Below are 22,829 nucleotides of genomic sequence, written 5' to 3' on the forward strand. Positions count from 1 at the left end.
TAATGCTGCCCTACAGTTTGACTCCGGGAACAAACTGATCTCTCCACCTGTTCCTCCATCCACGTTAACAAGAGAAATAACTGGACAGGACCCACCCTTCCCTTTCCCTCCCCCAACAAGACCTGCCCTTTGAGAACAACTTGCCTCTTTTTAATCTTCAGAATTTCTCGGGCGCCTTCATCCCGAAATGGCACGCCGGGTCAAAAGCTACAGCAGGCAGTCGAAGGCTGGATAATCCAAAGCAACATAATCTCCTATAAATATTACATCAAACAGGGGCCTCAAAGGAACAACAGAGGGTCTAAAAGCCCATAAACGGAGACTTCTTCAAACATGGAAAGGCACCGTGTCTCACCAGGTGGCACCTGACCCTTTTTCACGATGCCTGGCTGAAGTTAATTAAACAAACGCTCCCTATGGAACGATGTGATCTTCCCGACTCCAGGCAGGGCGGTTTTTGCAACCGTCTAAATACCCCGGGAGCCTTTTATTTTGCAGCTCCCATGCTCCATACACAGCAAAAGCCCTCTTCTTTGACACTTTTGTAATAATCTAAGAACGGAACCCTGCCACAGGCTGGGCACCACCGATTATTTAATTCTTGCTTCACTGAACGGAATAGCTCGGCGCTTAAGTCTTTCACAGCCAGAGGCAGAAAACAACAGCGAAGCTTTAAAAAGATATAATTGACTCAAAAATCACCCATATATGTGGGGCAGGAAAGGAACACGTTCAGTGGCTTCGTGGTTCAATGAAGACAAAAAAAAATATTTGGAATGAGGCTTACAGGAAATGAGTCTTCGGAGAGGGGCGGCATCCAAATCTAATAATAATAATAATAATAATAATAATAATAATAATAATAATAATAATAATAATAATAATAATAATATATTATTATTATTATTATTATTATTGTTGTTGTTGTTATTATTATTATTATTATTATTATTTATTGGATTTGTATGCCGCCCCTCTCCGCATACTGGGGTGGCATTATTATAATTATTATTATTGTTATTGTTATCTTTTTCACTCCAGACTTCTGGTAGGCCCGTCAGGCTGTATTTCCCTCAGGACTTTTGGTAGGCCCATCAGGCTGTATTTCACTCAGGACTTTTGGTAGGCCCATCAGGCTGTATTTCCCTCAGGACTTTTGGTAGGCCCATCAGGCTGTATTTCCCTCAGGACTTCTGGTAGGCCCATCAGGCTGTATTTCACTCAGGACTTTTGGTAGGCCCGTCAGGCTGTATTTCACTCAGGACTTTTGGTAGGCCCATCAGGCTGTATTTCACTCAGGACTTTTGGTAGGCCCATCAGGCTGTATTTCACTCAGGACTTTTGGTAGGCCCATCAGGCTGTATTTCACTCAGGACTTTTGGTAGGCCCATCAGGCTGTATTTCCCTCAGGACTTCTGGTAGGCCCATCAGGCTGTATTTCACTCAGGACTTTTGGTAGGCCCTTCAGGCTGTATTTCCCTCAGGACTTCTGGTAGGCCCATCAGGCTGTATTTCCCTCAGGACTTTTGGTAGGCCCATCAGGCTGTATTTCACTCAGGACTTTTGGTAGGCCCGTCAGGCTGTATTTCACTCAGGACTTTTGGTAGGCCCATCAGGCTGTATTTCACTCAGGACTTCTGGTAGGCCAGTCAGGCTGTTTTTCACCCCCACCCCAGGGTTCAGGAAACCCTCCTAAAGCCTGGGGAGAGTGAAAAATAGCCAAATGGCCCAACCAGACGTTTTGGAAATGAACTTCTGGTTGGGCCATTTTTCACCATCCCCAGGCTTCAGAAGGCTTTCTTAAACCCTGCGGGTGGTGAAAAAAGGCCCAAAAGAAGGCTGAAAATAAGCTGGCTAACATGCACATGTGTGCTGGAGCTGGCATAAGGAAACACCTTGCATGCTCTCGTACATGGCTCCATGTGCCACCCATGGTAGGCATGCCATAGGTTCACCATCCCTGTCCTAGACCAATGTTTCCCAACCTTGACAACTTGAAGATATTTGGACTTCAACTCCCAGAATTCCCCAGCCAGCAAGCTGGCTGGGGAATTCTGGGAGTTGAAGTCCAAATATCTTCAAGTTGCCAAGGTTGGGAAACACTGTCCTAGACCCCTTAGTTTTGCCTATGCAACAGTGCAATACATTTAATCTCTAATAAAACTATACCTGTCTCAACAAATGGAGCCAAGGATCATTTCTATTTAGAGGTTTAAGCTGTGGCAAGTCTGACATACTGTTTTCTTATTTTAATTTAATTTCATTTTAATGTATGCTGATTGGTGACATTTAAAGTGACAATATTTTCTCCTCTCCTATTCTCTCTCCTCCTCCCCTCTCTCCTCCTCTATTCATACCATCATTTCATACAGCCAGGATGGAAAGGCACTTAGGATCAGATTATTTACGGGACCGTCTTCTGCCTCACACTTCTCAGAAGCCGATTAGAGCCCACAGGGCTGGCCTTCTCTGGGTCCCTTCAGCCAAACAGTGCTGATTGGCGGGGCTGTGGGGCCTTCTCTGTGGCGGCCCTGGCTCTCTGGAACCAACTTCCCCCGGAGATCCGCACCGCTCTACCCATCTGGCCTTCTGAAAAGCCTTAAAACATGGCTTTGCTGGCAGGCCTGGGGCCGTTGAGCTATAACACTCTGCTTTAATCATGATCGAAGAAGGCTATCTGTATAAAAGTGATTCCTGTACACTCAATGGTCAAATTGAATTACTGGCTTGCATACAAATTCCTAAACCCACTTAAAACCAAAAACATTACCATCTTTGACAACCTCCCAAAATTCCCAGTTTTGTGGCACTCTGGGAGTACAACTGGTTTAAAATCTGTTAAATCTGTAGTGCTGATACACTGTAGTTAGAATAAAAGTTGGTTGGTTAGTGTGTTGCCTGTCTGTCTAATATTTGTTACAATTCCTGCACTTCTGGGAAAAAATAATTTTGCTATGTTTACAAAACATGGGTATAGAAACATAGAAACATAGAAGACTGACGGCAGAAAAAGACCTTATGGTCCATCTAGTCTGCCCTTATACTATTTCCTGTATTTTATCTTACAATGGATCTATGTTTATCCAAGGCATGTTTAAATTCAGTGACTGTGGATTTACCAACCACGTCTGCTGGAAGTTTGTTCCAAGGATCTACTACTCTTTCAGTAAAATCATATTTTCTCATGTTGCTTTTGATCTTTCCCCCAACTAACTTCAGATTGTGTCCCCTTGTTCTTGTGTTCACTTTCCTATTAAAAACACTTCCCTCCTGGACCTTATTTAATCCTTTAACATATTTAAATGTTTCGATCATGTCCCCCCTTTTCCTTCTGTCCTCCAGACTCTACAGATTGAGTTCGTTAAGTCTTTCCTGATACGTTTTATGCTTCAGACCTTCCACCATTCTTGTAGCCCGTCTTTGGACCCATTCAATTTTGTCAATATAGTACAATTTTTGTTATATAAAACACATTACCAAACATCTACCACAAAGTATAAATTTAATGTAATCTAAAAATATTTACCTGTGATTATTACAAGACTGAAAGCCTGACATATACATATACAAGTGGACTTACCTTCAGTCACAGCACATTTAGGAGTTTACTAAACTTAGAAACATAGAACATAGAAACATAGAAGTCTGACGGCAGAAAAAGACCTCATGGTCCATCTAGTCTGCCCTTATACTATTTTCTGAATTTTATCTTAGGATGGATATATGTTTCTCCCAGGCATGTTTCAATTTAGTTACTGTGGATTTATCTACCACATCTGCTGGAAGTTTGTTCCAAGGATCTACTACTCTTTCAGTAAAATAATATTTTCTCATGTTGCTTCTGATCTTTCCCCCAACTAACCTCAGATTGTTCCCCCTTGTTCTTGGGTTCACTTTCGAATTAAAAATACTTCCCTCCTGGATCTTATTTAACCCTTTAATATATTTAAATGTTTTGATCACTTCTTTTTTCCTGAGTATTAAAGGGCCCACATTATCTCCTCTTGACTCGTTGTGTTTGTTGTGAGAGCCATCACAGACAGGGAATGTTTTGCTCTGGCCTAGAAGTGATGATTGTTTTTGCAACGGGAATTTTAATTGTTCTATGCCGTTTTTATTTTTGTTTGCCGCCCAGAATCCATCAGGAGTTGGGCAGCTTATAAATTCAATGAAAATGGATCTTGAAAGGTCTTCTAGTCCAACCCTTTTCTTTCTTTCACAGATAGTGCCAAAACAACAAGACTTCAGCCAATTTTTTTTATGGATCAGTTAGAACTGTCCGTTGGAAACGTAATAGCTTTCAAGGTTCTTGGAGAGCATCAACTTGGGAAAGAAAATTAAGAAAAGCATGCAATTGCCGACAGTTCATTCCAACGAGGTCAGGATTTTCACAGGGTGGTGGAAGAGCACCTAATGGTAAGTTACAGGTTGGCACTTTCACCTTCACTTTTCCACCTGAGTGAAACCACAGCTACCTTTGAAAAGTGTTCGGAAACTTCAGATCGTGCAGAATGCGGCCGCGAGAGCCATCGTGGGGCTTCCCAGATTCGCCCACGTTTCTGCAACACTCCGTGGCCTGCACTGGCTGCCAATCAGTTTCCGGTCACAATTCAAAGTGTTGGTCATGACCTTTAAAGCCCTACATGGCATTGGAGCAGAGTACCTCCGGAACCGCCTGCTACCGCATGAATCCCAGCGACCGATCAAGTCCCACAGAGTTGGCCTTCTCCGGGTCCTGTTGACTAAACAGTGTCGTTTGGCGGGCCCCAGGGGAAGAGCCTTCTCTGTGGCGGCCCCGGACCTCTGGAATCAACTCCCCCCGGAGATTAGAATTGCCCCCACCCTCCTTGTCTTTCATAAACTAAAGACCCACCTATACCGCCAGGCATGGGGGAGTTGAGACACCTTTCCCCCAGGCTTTTATATTTTATGTTTGGTATGTATGTGTTGTTTGGTTTTAAATATGATAGGGTTTTATATGCTCCCTTTTTAATATTAGATTTGTTTTTATTATTGTTGTGAGCCGCTCCGAGTCTTCGGAGAGGGGCGGCATACAAATCTAATAAATTATTATTATTATTATTATTATTATTATTATTATTATTATTATTAGTGTCCTTTGAAATGAGTGACTGGTATCAAATTCGACTGTGCGCCACACAGGTTATTCCACCTGAGAGGCGGGTGGAGCGAATCAATAAGGCCATTTAGTTCAGCAGCCACGATTTGTATGTGCGGCTCCCTGTTAAGAATCAAAGAGCAAGCCCAGATTCTCTGCAACGACAGGTACAAAGCACTTTCAGAGATGGGGAGTAATTAAAATGCAGATTATTGATATTTTTCCCCCATTCCCTCTGAGAGATCTTGAGCAACTGGCCTGAAAAAGCAGCTGTCTAATGGAGCACAAAGGCTATTGATGCAATCCTGAAATCTCCATTGGAAATGTAGCAATGCCTTCAAAATTAATTTCTGCAAATTATCTGACCTGACCTGATGCAATAGGAGAACATAAGGGCCTACTATTTGTTTACTTATTTTATTTCTAGGCTGCCCTTCTCCAGCGGACTCAAAGTGGCTTACAAGATCAAATCGATACAAAATTTTATTTATTTCTTTGTTTATTTTTGTCCAATGCATAATACACATTGAAGAGAATAGATATGTAGTAATATAAATGAAGAAAAGGAAAGAAGAAAAGATATAAAAGTATAGGAGATCATATATGAAAAGAAGAAAAGATAAAAAATACAGAATTATAAAACCCCAACCATAAAAACTTAAAACCCCAAATCTTTAAAACCATACATCCAAATTCATCCCAATCACAGTCATGCTATCAGCCAGAGCAGAGGTCCCAGGTCTGCCGGCAAAGGTGTATTTTTAAAACTTTTTGAAAGTCCAGGAGGGTGGGGGCAGTGCAAATCTCTGGAGGGAGTACAGTGTTCCCTCAATTTTCGCGGGGGATGCGTTCCGAGACCGCCCGCAAAACTTGAATTTCCGTGAAGTAGAGATGCGGAAGTAAATACACTATTTTTGGCTATGAATAGTATCACAAGCCTTCCCTTAACACTTTAAACCCCTAAATTACAATTTCCCATTTGCATAACAACCATTTCGATTATTACTCACCATGTTTATTTATTAAAGTTTATTTAAAAAAATATTTATTAAAGGTGGACGAAGGTTTGGCGATGACATATGACATATCATCTGGCGGTAAAACGTGTGGTATAGGGGGGGAAACTGCGAAGTATTTTTTAATTAATATTTTTGAAAAACCATGGTATAGACTTTTCACGAAGTTTGAACCCCAAATATCTCCGGGACCGCCTTCTGCCGCACGAATCCCAGCGACCAGTTAGATCCCACAGAGTTGGCCTTCTCTGGGTCCCGTTGACTAAACAATGTCGTTTGGCTGGACCCAGGGGAAGAGCCTTCTCTGTGGTAGCCCCGACCCTCTGGAACCAGCTCCCCCGGAGATCAGAACTGCCCCCACCCTCCTTGCCTTTCGTAAACATCTTAAGACCCATCTCTGCCGTCAGGCATGGGGGAACTGAGACATCTCTCCCGGGCCTATACAGTTTATACATGGTATGTTTGTGTGTATGTTTGCTTTTAATAATGGGGTTTTTAGTGTTTTTTAAATTATTAGATTTGTTTTTACATTGTCTTTGTTATTGTTGTGAGCCTCCCCGAGTCTACAGAGAGGGGCGGCATACAAATCTTAATAAATAAATAAAATAAATAAATTGAGGGAACACTGTATCTTTTTTCTATTTCTTTCATTGAAAGCCAATGGTGAATGTTGTTTAAAAATAATCTCATATTGTAATGTTTTATGGAGTTTTGGAATTCGTTTTTTATTAAAATTCCGGTAAAACGAAAACAACCCTTATATGTAAAACTAATTCTCATATGAAGTCACTGCTACATCTAAGAATCAAAGAGGCATTTTAAACAATAGCACATTACTTTATATTATTCTGAGCTTGGTGAATAATGACGGGCATCAAAAAACAGAAACTTTAAGAAAAAAGCAAACCAGACATTTTTTGTGTGCAGAAGGGTGACTTAAAATCCAAAGGTACACAACAATAAAAGTGAAATCAGTGTTCTACATGACTATATGTTACCGCAGAAGTCTTGCAGTGTCAAAGATCAATGCTTAAGTTGCAGCCCGTGTCTCAAAAGCAATGAAATGATCGATACCGTGGGCTGATGAGCATCAGAAGGGCTATTTTAGAAAGATTAACTCCTCCGAATGGGAGATCCAGAGATAGATCTCTTGATTAAAATTTCAAGTGGCTTTGTTTATCGCATCCAGACAATATGAACATTCTCATTCTCATGGTCTTTCTTTCTTTCTTTCTTTCTTTCTTTCTTTCTTTCTTTCTCCCTCTCTCTCTTTCTCTCTGGCTGCCCTATCATATTAACTCTTCAGAGGGAAAAGGGTTTCTCGTCACTAAGATAAAATTCCAGCTTCAAAAATGTCAATTAGAATTTATATCACTGTCGACAGAAGAGAGTTGGGGCCACTAAGCAATATCAAACAGACCTTGCAATGTAAGGGGAAAAAAGTAACGAATGACCTCGGTATCGAAAATTAAATTTCTCTCTTAAAAAATAAGAAGAAGAATCATCGCTATCAGAAAGCCAAAATTATTGGAGAATGGAGAACATTTCCCTTCTGTCCTCCAGACTATACAGATGGAGTTCATGAAGTCTTTCCTGATACGTTTTATGCTTAAGACCTTCCACCATTCTTGTAGCCCGTCTTTGGACCCCTTCAATTTTGTCAATATCATTTTGTAGGTGAGGTCTCCAGAACTGAACACAGTATTCCAAATGGGGTCTCACCAGCGATCTATATAGATCACTGAAAGGAAAAGCAAAGCCTAATTTTGTTCTTCAGATCTATATAAATCTAGCAGTTATTATTTATTATTTATTTTTATTATTTATTAGATTTGTATGCTGCCCCTCTCCACAGACTCGTTGTTAATGGATCAGTCATGCAAGATACCAAACTTGTTTGCCCTCAGCAAGATAATCAATAATATCTGCACGAATCCCAGCGACCAGTTAGGTCCCACAGAGTGGATCTTCTCCGGGTCCCGTCAACTAAAGAATGTCGCTTGGCGGGACCCAGGGGAAGAGCCTTCTCTGTGGCGGCCCCGGCCCTCTGGAACCAACTCCCCCCAAAGATTAGAATTGCCCCCACCCTCCTTGCCTTTCGTAAGCTGCTTAAAACCCACCTCTGCCGTCAGGCATGCGGGAATTGAGACCCCCTCCCCCCTAGGCCTTTAAAAATCTATGCATGGTATGTCTGTATGTATGTTTGGTTTTTTATATTAATGGGTTTTTAATTGTTTCTAACATCAGACTACTATTGTACACTGCTTTATTGTTGCTGTTAGGCGCCCCAAGTCTTCGGAGAGGGGCGGCATACAAATCCAATAGATAGATAGATAGATAGATAGATAGATAGATAGATAGATAGATAGATAGATAGATAGATAGATAGATAGATAGATTAGATAGATTAGATAGATAGATAGATAGATAGATAGATAGATAGATAGATAGATAAATAGATAAATAAATAAATAAATAATATTTAAAATAAATAAATATATATATTTAAAATGTTCCCGCTTGTGAGCACTTGAGTAGTCCCATTTACTTTAACTGGAAATCCAGCTTGCTTGAGGTTAAGGGTTTTGGTGAATTGGGGATAGTGATAAACACATTGCAAGTGGAAATGAATTTTAATAGCACATGGATTGTTAAGCAGCATTCGCAGCCATTTAGTAATTGACCATGCTAGAAACTAATTATAAAAATGTTTGTGCTTCAAAGATTTTCATTTTGTTTGTTAAAGTATTCAGAAAGATATTCTTCCTCGTTTGGGTAAATGCAAAACATTTACTTAATTCGGTAAAGCAAGGAATGGCTTTAAAAAACAAAAATTACCTGGTGCCTTCCAAAAGCATTAGAAAACACTTATAGTATCTATCATTTCAGATCACGGATTTAATGCAAGTAAGTTATATTCTCAGACCATTAATCCATTAATTTTTCCACTCCGAGGGGCAACGGTACTTAAAGCGCCTCTTCATTTCTTAGGCTGGTTAACGTTTTCTCAAACCTGTCATTAAACAACTTCAAGAGGACCAGGAGTTGCACAGATTTTGTCTTTTGAGATCTGGAAATGTCAGCATGATGCTCCAAAGCACCTGAGGGTCAGATAAGAAGCAATGGGTGGAAACTAATCAAGGGGAGAAGCCACCTAGAACTAAAGATAGGGTTTTTTTGATAGTTAGAACAATTAATCAGTGGAACAGCTTGCCTCCAGAAGTTGTGAATGCTCCAACAGTGCAAATTTTAAAGAAGATATGGTTCCCTCCTGGACCTTATTTAACCCTTTAACATATTTAAATGTTTCGATCATGTCCCCCCTTTCCCGTCTGTCCTCCAGACTCTACAGATGGAGTTCATGAAGTCTTTCCTGATACGTTTTATGCTTAAGACCTTCCACCATTCTTGTAGCCCGTCTTTGGACCCGTTCCATTTTGTCAATATCTTTTTGTAGGTGAGGTCTCCAGAACTGAACACAGTATTCCAAATGGGGTCTCATCAGCGCTCTATATAGCGGGATCATAATCTCCCTCTTCCTGCTTGTTATATTTAGCTATGCAGCCAAGCATCCTACTTGCTTTCCCTACCGCCTGGCTGCACTGTTCACTCATTTTGAGACTGTCAGAAATCACTACCCCTAAATCCTTCTGTTCTGAAGTTTTTGCTAACACAGAACTGCCAATACAATACTCAGATTCCTTTTCCCCAAGTGCATTATTTTACATTTGGAAACATTAAACTGCAGTTTCCATTGCCTTGACCATTTATCTAGTAAAGCTAAATCATTTACCATATTACAGACGCCTCCGGGAATATCAACCCTATTGCACACTTTAGAGTCATCGGCAAATAGGCAAACCTTCCCTACCAAACCTCCCCCTATGTATAATGTTATTGACAACAATGAACAGGATGAATACAAATCCAATAAATAAATAAATGAATGATCTCAGTGAATGCAGAAGTTGGATCTAATCTTCACAATACGAAAAGCACAAGAACACGAACAGTTTTTTACAAGCTGTACTTACTGATTCTTTTTATTCCCTACTCTGTTGGCTCTTTCAATAGGGTAGATTAGATTGGCCATTTCCACCCCAGCCAAATTGCAATATTAGCCTGAAAATAGCAGTGGATCAATACAAGCTATTTTGTTGGCCTTCTGCTGGTCGTCCTCCTCCACTCCATTTCTTTTGTTCCACTTCTATAGAGGAATAAATAAGGACTATCTGTACAGAATCAATGATGATCTAGGAAATCCATCGTAGTCAAAAAGCTAAATGACGGTGGATTTATCCAAGTGAAAAATTACTGAGAGATTGAGATGCAGTAAGAAGGAGTGGGGAGGAGAAATCATTTTAGCACAATCATTTCTCTTATTAATTTTGTGGTATAAGCAATTATTCATTCACTTGCTAATATAGCAAAACAATTCACAATTCGATTTTATTGAAGCTGTTTAGCAGTATAAACCCAGGTGCTAAGTAGCTTGCTTCCAAACCAATTCCTTTTGAAATAGCCAATCTATTTTGCAACAAAATCTTATTTATCTCTGTATGAAAAGACAAAGCAGCGCGGATATATATCTCTTCTACGAATAGGGCCTGGGTTTTCAGGCGTATCATTTTTTAAATGAGCTAATGAACTTTTGAAATTATATGATTACAGTCCTATTTCCCAACAATAATAAATCAGAATATCTTCAAAAAGTACTATTTAATATAATTTGTGGCAAGACTGTAGAGTGGCAACACTAGGCTAAAATTACACGCATGTAATTCAGAAAGAACCAAATCAAAAAAGCTTTTTTAAATCTTACTTTAACCACGTATAATTTTTTTTTTCATAGCTGCTGGTCAGCTATTTTAAGCAGTCCAAAGCAATGTTTTTTATTAGCTGTCCCAACTGCTTTTCATTCAGATTACTGTATTATCTTATACGTAAATATGCTTTGTTTAATTTTTAAATACAAAATTGTATTGGCTTCACTTGTTTGTGCAACCTTAATAAGGAAGTGCACACTACTGTGGAAACCTTTAGAGGAACCTAGATATGTTTAATTAAAAGCATTTTGTGTAATTGCTTTGAACCCTAATACATTTATTTATATGTTTATAAATATGTTTAATTAGAAGCATTTTGTGTAATTGCTTTGAACCCTAATACTGTACATGCACATAGAAAGCTTAGAACTAAGACGCCTTAAACAACATCTAAGTATTGCCGACAAGATCATAAGCTGCAACGTCCTGCCTGTCTGCGACTACTTCAGCTTCAACCACAACAACACAAGAGCACACAACAGATTTAAACTTAATATTAACCGCTCCAAACTTGACTGTAAAAAATATGACTTCAGTAACTGAGTTGTCAAAGCGTGGAACTCATTACCGGACTCCATAGTGTCATCCCCAAACCCCCAATACTTTACCCTTAGATTATCTACGGTTGACCTCTCCAGATTCCTAAGAGGTCAGTAAGGGGCGAGTACAAGTGCACTAGAGTGCCTTCCGTCCCCCGTCCAATTGCTCTCCTATATCTCCTATACCTTTCTTCTATTCCTATATCTCTTCTTCTATTCTTTCATTATGTTTTATTCATATATCTTTTCTTCTCTTCTTTCTTAGATATATTTTACTATGAGTATATCCTCTATAACCTTCATCATGTATTTTACTATGTGTATACCCACTAAAACCCTCATTGTGTACAGTGATACCTTGTCTTAAAAACTTAATTGGTTCCGGGAAGAGGTTCTTAAGGTGAAAAGTTTGTAAGATGAAACAATGGAATCAATGGAAAAGTGATTAATGCGTGCAAGCCCAAAATTCACCCCTTTTGCCAGCCGAAGCGCCCGTTCTTGCACTGCTGGGATTCCCATGAGGCTCCCCTCAATGGGAAACCCCACCTCCAGATTTCTGTGTTTTTGAGATGCTGCAGGGGAATCCCAGCATCACAAAAACGAGCACTTCGCTTGCAACGGAAGTCCGGAGGTGGGGTTTCCCAGCGAAGGGAGCATCAGTGAAATCGCAGCATTGCAAAAACACGGAAGTCCAGAGGTGGGGTTTCCCAAGGAGGAGAATCCAAGCAGCGCAAAAACGGGTGCTTCGCTGGCAACGGAAGTCCAGAGGTGGGGCATCCCAGCGGCGGCGGTGGGTTTGTAAGGTGAAAATAGTTTGTAAGAAGAGACAAAAAAATCTTAAACCCCAGGTTTGTATCTCGAAAAGTTTGTATGACGAGGCGTTTGTAAGACAAGGTATCACTGTATTGGACAAAATCAATCAATAAAATAAATAAAATAAATAAATAAAAATTTGAGAAAAGGAAGTCACAGGATGGGTATACATTCAGTACTGAGGAAATTGTGGCTCTTCAAAGAAGAGAAATTATATCCCATTCATTCTACGAGTGGCTTCTACCCAGGAAGAAAAGGCTGGAATGAAACAATCGTGAAATAATAACGTACTATACAGTATGAAATCAATAGGCTAACCTGGGTGAAGCGATGGGTGTTACATTAACAGAAAATTAATCCGCAGGTAGATTCATATGTAAATAAGGTAAGACTCCAATGATCTAAAATAGGTGCTGCACGTTCAGAGGCCAGAAAACCCACCTTCCTCTCTTTTTCGCCTATTGTTTTAGTACAAAGAATCACTTACTGTGGATGTAGCCGGGCAGTTACATTCGGTCAATTATTAACCTTCCGAGAGAAAAATCAATGAAAGGCATCAGTGGAGGTGAGAGGACCTTCTGCGCGGCATAATAAAACTTCGCTATTTTCCTTTACATAGAATGTGGTCAGGCCCTTCTCATTACGGATAATCGTATTTGCAATAATCTCAATGTTTGGTGGATGAATTAAAAGCTTTGCAAGCCAGTAAGCCCGTTCGGAATTTGGAAAATATGTTTTAAGCTTTGTCACGCCAAATGGTTTCTACAGTGAGCTTGGCCAATCAGGAACCGTCATGAATTGGAGAAGCCAAACAATGCACAAAGTTTTAACCTCTGAGGGGACAGAGGCAGAGTTCTAGGTTGGGAGTTGGCTTTGCAGCGTGCTAACTTCTAGTTTACTTTTTCTTAATCAAGATTATTTATTTATTTATTTATTTATTTATTCTATTTGTATGCCGCCCCTCTCCGGAGACTTGGGGCGGCTAACAGCAACAATAAAGCAGTGTACAATAGTAGTCTGATGCTAGAAACAATTAAAAACCCATTAATATAAAAAACCAAACATACATACAAACATACCATGCATAGAATTGTAAAGGCCTAGGGGGAAAGAGGATCTCAATTCCCCCATGCCTGATGGCAGAGGTAGATTTTAAGCAGCTTACAAAAGGCAAGGAGGGTGGGGGCAATTCTAATATTTGGGGGGAGTTGGTTCCAGAGGGCAGGAGCCGCCACAGAGAAGGCTCTTCCCCTGGGTCCCGCCAAGCGACATTGTTTAGTTGACGGGACCCGGAGAAGATCCACTCTGTGGGACCTAACTGGTCACTGGGATTCGTGCAGCAGAAGGCGGTCCCTGAGATAATCTGGTCCGGTGCCATGAAGGGCTTTATAGGTCATAACCAACACTTTGAATTGTGACCGGATACTGTATGGTTATTTATGTTTAAGAATCAGATAGCAAAGAGGATGGCAAGAAATTGAACAGAATAACATGACGGTAGAGTTTGAAGGGACATTGGAGGTCTTCTAGAACAGTGTCTCCCAACCGTGGCAACTTGAAGATATTTGGACTTCAACTTGGCAGGACCTAGGGGAAGAGCCTTCTCTGTGGGAGCCCCGGCCCTCTGGAATCAACTCCCCCCAGAGATTCGCACTGCCACCTCCGTCCTTACCTTCCGAAAGAGCTTAAAAACTCATCTTTGCCACCAGGCTTGGGACTCTTAGATCTTTTAAAACAGCCGGGGGGCTTCTCGGCAGCCTCCCGAATGCCGAACCCGGAAGTTCGGGTTTGGCGTTCGGGTTCAGGAGGACACTGAGAAGCCCCCCGGCTGTTTTAAAAGGTGACAGCCGGGCGGCGGGGCTTCTCAGCGGCCTCCCAAACCCGAAGTTTTGCTGATCTTCTGGGTTCGGCGTTCGGGAGGCCACCGAGAAGCCCCACTGCCCGGCAGTCATCTTTTGAAACAGCCGGAGGGCTTCTCGGCGGCCTCCCGAACACCAAACCCGGAAGTTCGGGTTTGGCGTTCAGGTTCAGGAGGACGCTGAGAAGCCCCCCGACTGTTTCAAAAAGCGACAGCTGGGCGGCGGGGCTTCGCAGCGGCGGCGGCAGCAGGTTCGTAAGAAGGAAAAAGTTTGTAAGAAGAGGCAAAAAATTTCTGAACCCCGGGTTCGTATCTCGGGTTGTTCATAAGACGAGGAGTTCGTATCATGAGGTACCACTGTATAGTTATTTGAAAATGACTGTGCTTAATTGCATAGTTTTTACATAGCTTGCAGTCTCTGAATTAGTGTTCAAATGAGCCCTTCACTTATTTGCATGTATATTCCCTTTCCTCTGCGCTACATTTTATTTGCCCCCAAAACCCACCAACCCAGATATTTCTCCAGCTTGAGATAGGGAAATATAATAAGGAGAAAGCAAGAGATCACGCCTATCATTTATCAATTAACATGTATTATTAGAAATCATAATGCAGCTGTGTTTCCGACACAACGCATTTCCATGGATGAGCTGATATGTGGCAATTTCAGGGAATAAATTCATAAATGTCACCATCCAGGAAAGTGGGCAGGCCTGAATATGCAATTAAGAAAAATATCCACAAACAACGATCTGAACTCTGTCGCTAATTAATGGAACTATTTGCCAATGAACGGTGGCAGAAAAGGAGAAAGGAAAAAATATATGTGTGTATTGGATAAATAATCAAGCACAGTTGTAGAGAGGATGGACATGGTTTCTTTTGTTGTTGTTTTAATTCAATCAGTTCTTAGCCACAGAAGCTGGTGGACTGACCCTAAGCCAGTCCCTGCTTCTCAGTCCTAGAATGGGAAGTCAGACAACAGAGAAAAGGAGGGCCAGAGCGGACATGGTAGCAGTCTACAAGTATACGAGGGGATGTTACAGAGGGGGGGGGATCACTTTATTCTTCAGGGCACCAGAGGGCCGGACGAGGAACAACGGCTGGAAGCTGACCAAGGAGAGATTCAACATGGAGACAAGGAGGAACTTCCTGACGGTCAGAGCGATCAACCAATGGAACAACCTTCCAGCGGACGTTGTGAACTCCAACACTCTGGACATTTTTAAGAGAAGATTGAACTGCCACTTGACTGGTGTGCTATAGGGTTCCTGCTTGGGCAGGGGGTTGAACTCGATGGCCTTCATGGTCCCTTTCAACTCTAGCAATAAATAAATAAATAAACACTACTACCCTCCAAAAAGACCTTGACTCTGTGTCAGACTGGTCAAACATCTGGCAACTCCAAATCTCCACCAACAAATGCTCTGTTCTGCACATTGGCAAAAAGAATTAGAACACCAAATACAAGCTGAATAAACAAGATCTTAGAATACTCATATCAAATGACCTAAGTGCCAAAGCCCACTGCAGCAAGGGAATTCTCCACAAGGCACATGCGACAACATCGCCAAAAAAGCTTCAAGAGTTGTTAACCTAATCTTAGCTTCTGCTCCAGTAATCTCACACTATTTACCAGAGCATACAAAACATTCGCCAGACCAATCCTTGAATACAACTCATCTGTCTGGAACCCACACTGCATATCAGACATAAATACAGTGATACCTCGTCTTACGAACCCCTCGTCATACGAACTTTTCGAGATACGAACCCGGGGTTTAAGATTTTTTTGCCTCTTCTTCCAAACTATTTTCACCTTACGAACCCACCGCCGCCGCTGGGATGCCCCGCCTCCGGACTTCTGTTGCCAGCCGAAGTGCCCATTTTCGCACTGGTGGGATTCCCCTGCTGGGATTCCTCTGCAGCATCACAAAATCCGCAGGTAGGATTTCCCATGGAGGGGAGCCTTAGGGGAATCCCAGCAGCGCGAAAACAGGCACTTTGGCTGGCAAAAGGGGTGGATTTTGGGTTTGCACGAGGGGTTGCCACAGAGAGGAAGGGATCACTTTATTCTCCAGGGCACCGGAGGAACAACGGCTGGAACCAAGGAGAGATTCAACCTGGAAATAAGGAAGAACTTCCTGACGGTCAGGACGTTGTGAACTCCAATACTCTGGACATTTATAAGAGGAAATTGGACTGCCATTTGGCTGGGATGCTATAGGGTTCCTGCTTTGGCAGGGGGTTGGACTTGATGACCCGCATGGTCCCTTCCAACTCTAACAATCAATCAATCAATCAATAAATAAATAAATAAATAAATAAATAATCACTTTTCCATTGATTCCTATGGGAAACATTGTTTCGTCTTACGAACTTTTCACCGTACAAACCTCGTCCTGCAACCAATTAAGTTCGTAAGACGAGGTATCCCTGTACATTAGAAAGTGTCTAGAGATACTTTACTAGGAGAGCGAGACGTCAAACAGAGTTGCCTCAGTTCACGCTATGCTTGATCGTCTGTGTTACCACTTTGTTTGACATTAAAGAGTAATATTTACCTCATCATGCAGTCGCCTCAGTAATTACACCCACTTTAACAAGCTATATAGCAGTAATACTCCTCACTGCTCCTGTTTGTTTAATTAATGATTTTTAAAAAAAAAAAAATTACTGTTAGATATATAACATGCGGGAAGTCAAATATTTTCTTCAGTTCCTTCAGGAAGAAGAGTCATCTCACTGATGTGCAGAGTTTTATATATCTTTTCTTTTAATATTAGATTTGTGTCAATGTTATATTGTTTTTATTATTGTTGTGAGCCGCCCCGAGTCTTTGGAGAGGGGCAGCATATAAATCTAATAAATAATAATAATAATATTATTATTATTATTATTATTATTATTATTATTATTATTATTATTATTATTATTATTATTAAAAAATCTTTCACTGGAAACAATAAAAATACCAAAAGTTAATCTATATTTTAAAGGGAAGTGAAGGGCAATATTATTCCAGCCAATGTGAGAGACTACCATTCAATTATAATTGTGAAAAAATGTACAACCAGTATTGCAGAAAAAAATATATTGTATTTTTTCCACTACGGACCACTGGTTGGTGACCTGTGCAATAGAGCATCTAAATAATTCCTACTCCATTCTTTCTCCAATAATACAACAGAACATCTAAATAATTCCTACCCCATTCTTTCTCCAATACAATAGAACATCTAAATAATTCCTACTCCATTCTTTCTCCATTAATACAATAGAACATCTAAATAATTCCTACTCCATTCTTTCTCCATTAATACAATAAAACATCTAAATAATTCCTACTCCATTCTTTCTCCATTAATACAATAGAACATCTAAATAATTCCTACTCCATTCTTTCTCCAATAATACAACAGAACACCTACATAAGCAATCACGTAACAAACCCAAAGAGCCCAAAACATCAAAAAAAATATCAACCTTTGATCAAAAAGAGAAATAAAATCTATTCTCCTACATGGGATAAGTGAAAGACAATCTGTCTGTCTGTCTGTCTGTCTGTCTCTCTCTCTCTCTCTCTCTCTCCCTCTCACACACACACAAAAACTCACACACACACTCACAAAGAAAAAGATTTATTTATTTATTTGTTTATTTTGTCCAATACACAATGAGGGTTTTAGTGGGTATATATCTATATACACATAGTAAAATGTGCAGAATGCAGCTGCGAGAGCTATCATGGTCTTTCCCAAAAATGCCCATGTCACACCAACACTCCGCAGTCTGCATTGGTTGCAGATCAGTTTCCGGGCACAATTCAAAGTGTTGGTCATCACCTATAAAGCTCTTCATGGCACCGGACCAGGGTATCTACAAGACCGCCTTCTACCACATGAATCCCAGCGACCGATTAGGTCCCACAGAGTGGGCCTTCTCCAGGTCCCGTCAACAATACAATGCCATTTGGCGGGGCCCAGGGGAAAAGCCTTCTCTGTGGCGGCCCCGGCCCTCTGGAACCAACTCCCCCCGGAGATTAGAATTGCCCCCACCCTCCTGGCCTTTCGTAAGCTCCTTAAAACCCACCTCTGCCGTCAGGCATGGTGGGACTGAGATATTCTTTCCCCCTAGGCCTTTACAATTTATGCATGTTATGTTTGTTTGTAGGGATGTTTGGTTTTTACAATAAGGGTTTTTAGTTGTTTTAGTATTGGATTTATATGATGTTTTTTTATTACTGTTGTTAGCCGCCCCGAGTCTACGGAGAGGGGCGGCATACAAGTCCAATAAATAGATAGATAGATAGATAGATAGATAGATAGATAGATAGATAGATAGATAGATAGATAGATAGATAAAAAATAAATAATAAATAAATAAATAAAATACATGATGAAGGTTATAGAGGAGATACTCATAGTAAAATATATCTAAGAAATAATAGAAAAGAAGATATAGAAATAGAACATCTCAGTGAAAGAATAGAAGAAGAGATATAGGAATGGAAGAAAGGTAGAGGAGATATAGGAGAGCAATGCTTTCAACCGCTCAGCTGCTATCATTCCCCAATACCTTGTTGTTTTATAATACAATCTGAGACACCAGTCTTGATTCATTAAAAAAAAAAGAGAAGTGGTGCATTGCTCCAGTGATCATGTGATGACTGGGGCCTACAGCTCACAAATGACAAGACAAAGTGATAACGTTGCATCTCAACTCCGTCCACTACAAGAACGATTTTGGCGACTCTGCTCCCATAGGGGGAATTCTCCTACATTTCAGAAGGGAAACAAAGCTGGCATGTCACGCAAAAGCCTAAGAGAGAACCTGTCCCCGGGACGGCTAATTGCTTATATGCATGAAAGGGTTGCTTGATTGTAGGGAAGGCAATGCACAGACCTGTTCAATTATACAAGTGCATTATGCATTCCTATAGTTCAGCCATAGTTTTACAGTATCGTTTGCTGTTGAAAAGAGGCGCATTATAGATGTTTATTTCTAACCTCCAGAAAGGAGGGACATAGCAGAGGGATGTTTAAGCAAAATAGCCAGCCACATGCATATTATTTATTATTTATTTATTTATTAGATTTGCATGCCGCCCCTCTCCGTAGACTCGGGGCGGCTCACAACACAATAAAAACAGTTCCTGACAAATCTAATAATTTACAATTTAAAATTTTTAAGCAGACATACCTACAAACATACCATACATAAATTATATAGGCCCTCGGTTAAAGACCTCAGTATTATTATTATTATTATTATTATTATTATTATTATTATTATTATTATTTATTAGATTTGTATGCCTATATTAGTATAAGTCTTTTGTTATACTAATAACAAAAGACTTAAGTGCCAAAGCCCACTGTAACAACATAGCCAAGGAGTTGTAAACCTAATCCTACGTAGAGTTGTAAACCTAATCCTACGTAGAGTTGTAAACCTAATCCTACGTAGCTTCTGCTCTGGCAATCTCACACTACTTACCAGAGCTTACAAAACTTTCGCCAGACCCATCCTTGAATACAGCTCATCTGTTTGGAACCCATATCGCATCTCATACATTAACACCCTTGAAAATGTCCAAAGATACTTCACCAGAAGAGCCCTTCACTACTCTACCCATAACAGAATACCCTACAAGACTAGACTTACAATTCTGGGCCTAGAAAGCTTAGAACTAAGATGCCTGAAACAAGATCTAAGTATTGCCCACAAGATCATATGCTGCAACGTCCTGTATGTTGGCGACTACTTCAGCTTCAACCACAACAACACAAGAGCACACAACAGATTTAAACTTAATATTAACCGCTCCAAACTTGACTGTAAAAAATATGACTTTAGTAATTGGGTTCTCAAAGCGTGGAACTCATTACCGGACTCCATAGTGTCATCCCCAAACCCCCAACACTTTACCCTTAGATTATCTATGGTTGACCTCTCCAGATTCCTAAGAGGTCAGTAAGGGGCGAGTACAAGTGCACTAGAAATGCCTTCCGTCCCCTGTCCTATTGCTCTCCTATATCTCCTATACCTTTCTTCTATTCCTATATCTCTTCTTCTATTCTTTCATTGATATGTTCTCTTCCTATATCTTCTCTTCTCTTCTTTCCTAGATATATTTTACTATGGGTATCTCCTCTATAACCTTCATTATGTATTTTACTATGTGTATACCCCCTAAAACCCTCATTGTGTATTGGACAAAATCAATCAATAAAATAATAAAATATTCAGCAGAGAATTTAGCACCCTCCTTACTCCACTATGCAGCGGTGTCTGCCTTTCTTGCTACTTCCTTTGAACTGGCCCATTTTAATATTTCATCACCTCATTCAATGTCATTCTTAAAGGCAATTGAGCTATTACACAGCCTCTGTCCTCTGCTCTAATACTCTGACTTGTTCTTGTCAGTTCTATAAATCGTAACGCATCAAAGGTGCCATGACAGAAGACAACGGAGCTGGCTCGGTGCATAAACACTCCAGGTACCATGGCAAAGTTCCTTCTTTCATATTCAACTATGTACTGATGCAACCTTAATGTTAAAAGAAACATCTCTGAATTCTTCTCCGAGGGGTTACTTGGACGGGAACTTGGCTTGCTGCTAACCACACTTACTCTAATGGGCAGAAACCAAGCAAATGCCATATTTATTTATTTGTGGTAGCATCCTAAGATTTTTTATTAATATTGATTGTTTCTTCATTGCTTATTTGACCCCTATGACAATCATTAAGTGTTGTACCACATGATTCTTGACAAATGTCTCTTTTTCTTTTATGTACGTTGAGAGCATCTGCACCAAAGACAAATTCCTTGTGTGTCCAATCACACTTGGCCAATAAAATTCTATTCTATTCTATTCTATTCTATACAAAGATATAACCATGTTTATATACACTGCTCAAAAATATAGACCGCCTCCTGCCGCACGAATCCCAGCGACCGATTAGGTCCCACAGAGTGGGCCTTCTCCGGGTCCCGTCAACTAAACAATGTCGGTTGGCGGGCCCCAGGGGAAGAGCCTTCTCTGTGGCGGCACCGGCCCTCTGGAACCAACTCCCCCCGGAGATTAGAACTGCCCCTACTCTTCCTGCCTTCCGTAAACTCCTTAAAACCCACCTTTGCCGTCAGGCATGGGGGAACTGAAACATCTCCCCCTGGGCACGTTTAATTTATGCATGGTATGTCTGTGTGTGTGTCTGTTAGCATATGGGGTTTTTAAATATTTAAATATTTTAAATTTGTCTGATTGCTTATGATTTGTTTCTACATGTTGTGAGCCACCCCGAGTCTTCGGAGAGGGGCGGCATACAAATCTAAGTAATCAATCAATCAATCAATCAATCAATAAATCAATCAATAAATAAATAAAGGCAACACTCAAACAACAGAATATAACTGCAAGTATTCAATGAGAATATTTCACTCATTCCACTCTAGGATGTGTTTATTTATTTATTTATTTATTTATTTATTTATTTATTTATTTATTTATTTATTTTATTGTTAGAGTTGGAAGGGACCATGCGGGTCATCAAGTCCAACCCCCTGCCTAAGCAGGAACCCTATAGCATCACAGCCAAATGGCAGTCCCATTTCCTCTTAAAAATGTCCATAGTATTGGAGTTCACAACGTCCGCTGGTAGGTTGTTCCACTGGTTGATCGTTCTGACCGTCAGGAAGTTCTTCCTTATTTCCAGGTTGAATCTCTCCAAGTATTCAATGAGAATATTTCATTCATTCACCTCTAGGATGTGTTATTTGAGTGTTTCCTTTATAGGGAAACTGTTTCCTATAAAGGGAATACTTAAAGAAAAGAATATAACTTCAAGTATTCAATGAGAATATTTCATTCTCATTCATCATTCTAGGATGTGTTATTTGAGTGTTTCCTTTATTAAATAAAGGGAACACTTAAACAACAGAATATAACTGCAAGTATTCAATGAGAAAATTTCATTCATTCAGATCTAGGATGTGTTATTTGAGTGTTTCTTTTATTTATTTATTTTTGAGCAGTATACATGATACTAGCAAGAGAGAAACATCAGGACAGGGGATGTAAGGAACGCTGGTGCACCTATGCACGGTCTTGGGTTTCGCATTTTGGCCACTATACCAGGACAAAGGATCATCCCAGGAGAAGCCGCCTTTCCATAGACGTGAAGAATTGCAGTGTTATAAATAGATGCCAAGAATTACAGTGTTCAATTTTGTGGCCGTAGAGTTAAAGGCCTGAATTATATAGACTTGAGTGCCCAAAACATTGCAGAATATATTTTAAGCAAGCTCTCCTGATCATCTGGTTATCTGCATTTATTTCTTTTTGCTTCGTGTTAGAAGGGATTTTCCCCTCCACTAAAGCTCTAGGTGATTTGTTTGTTATTAGCGTTCAAGACCAGTTTCAGTCAAGCTGTCCAGCTGTGTTTCTTTCAGTCCCATAAGAATAGATGCAGGGAAACCTCTGTACCCAGTCCAGGATTCTCTGTTCAAATCTATTTCTTTCAAACTAATATAAATTGAAAAGGAAAGGCCTGTGTATTCAGAGCGATCAGAAAGTGACGGATAAAGTCTCGTGATGGGGAAGCCACAGGTTTTTCCACCCCTAATGTAAAATGCAATTAGAAAGTCTGCTAT

At 40.4% G+C, this 22,829-nt stretch overlaps 1 protein-coding gene across 4 annotated transcripts in view; it reads right to left on the bottom strand.

Moving 5' to 3' along the window:
- CCSER1 (coiled-coil serine rich protein 1) overlaps positions 1-22,829 on the bottom strand; it is a 580,273-nt gene that overhangs the window by 515,152 nt on the left and 42,292 nt on the right. The window contains exon 1 of one of the 4 annotated variants that reach the window (XM_070758008.1): positions 3,863-3,883. The exons of the other annotated variants lie outside the window; for them this stretch is intronic. The gene's annotated coding sequence lies outside the window, so the exon portion shown is untranslated. Of the gene's footprint in view, positions 1-3,862; positions 3,884-22,829 lie in introns of those variants that run through there. 4 annotated transcript variants of the gene reach the window in all.

This window comes from Erythrolamprus reginae, chromosome 7 (assembly GCF_031021105.1).
Source record: "Erythrolamprus reginae isolate rEryReg1 chromosome 7, rEryReg1.hap1, whole genome shotgun sequence".
In the NCBI taxonomy this organism is placed as follows: Eukaryota; Metazoa; Chordata; class Lepidosauria; order Squamata; family Dipsadidae; genus Erythrolamprus; species Erythrolamprus reginae.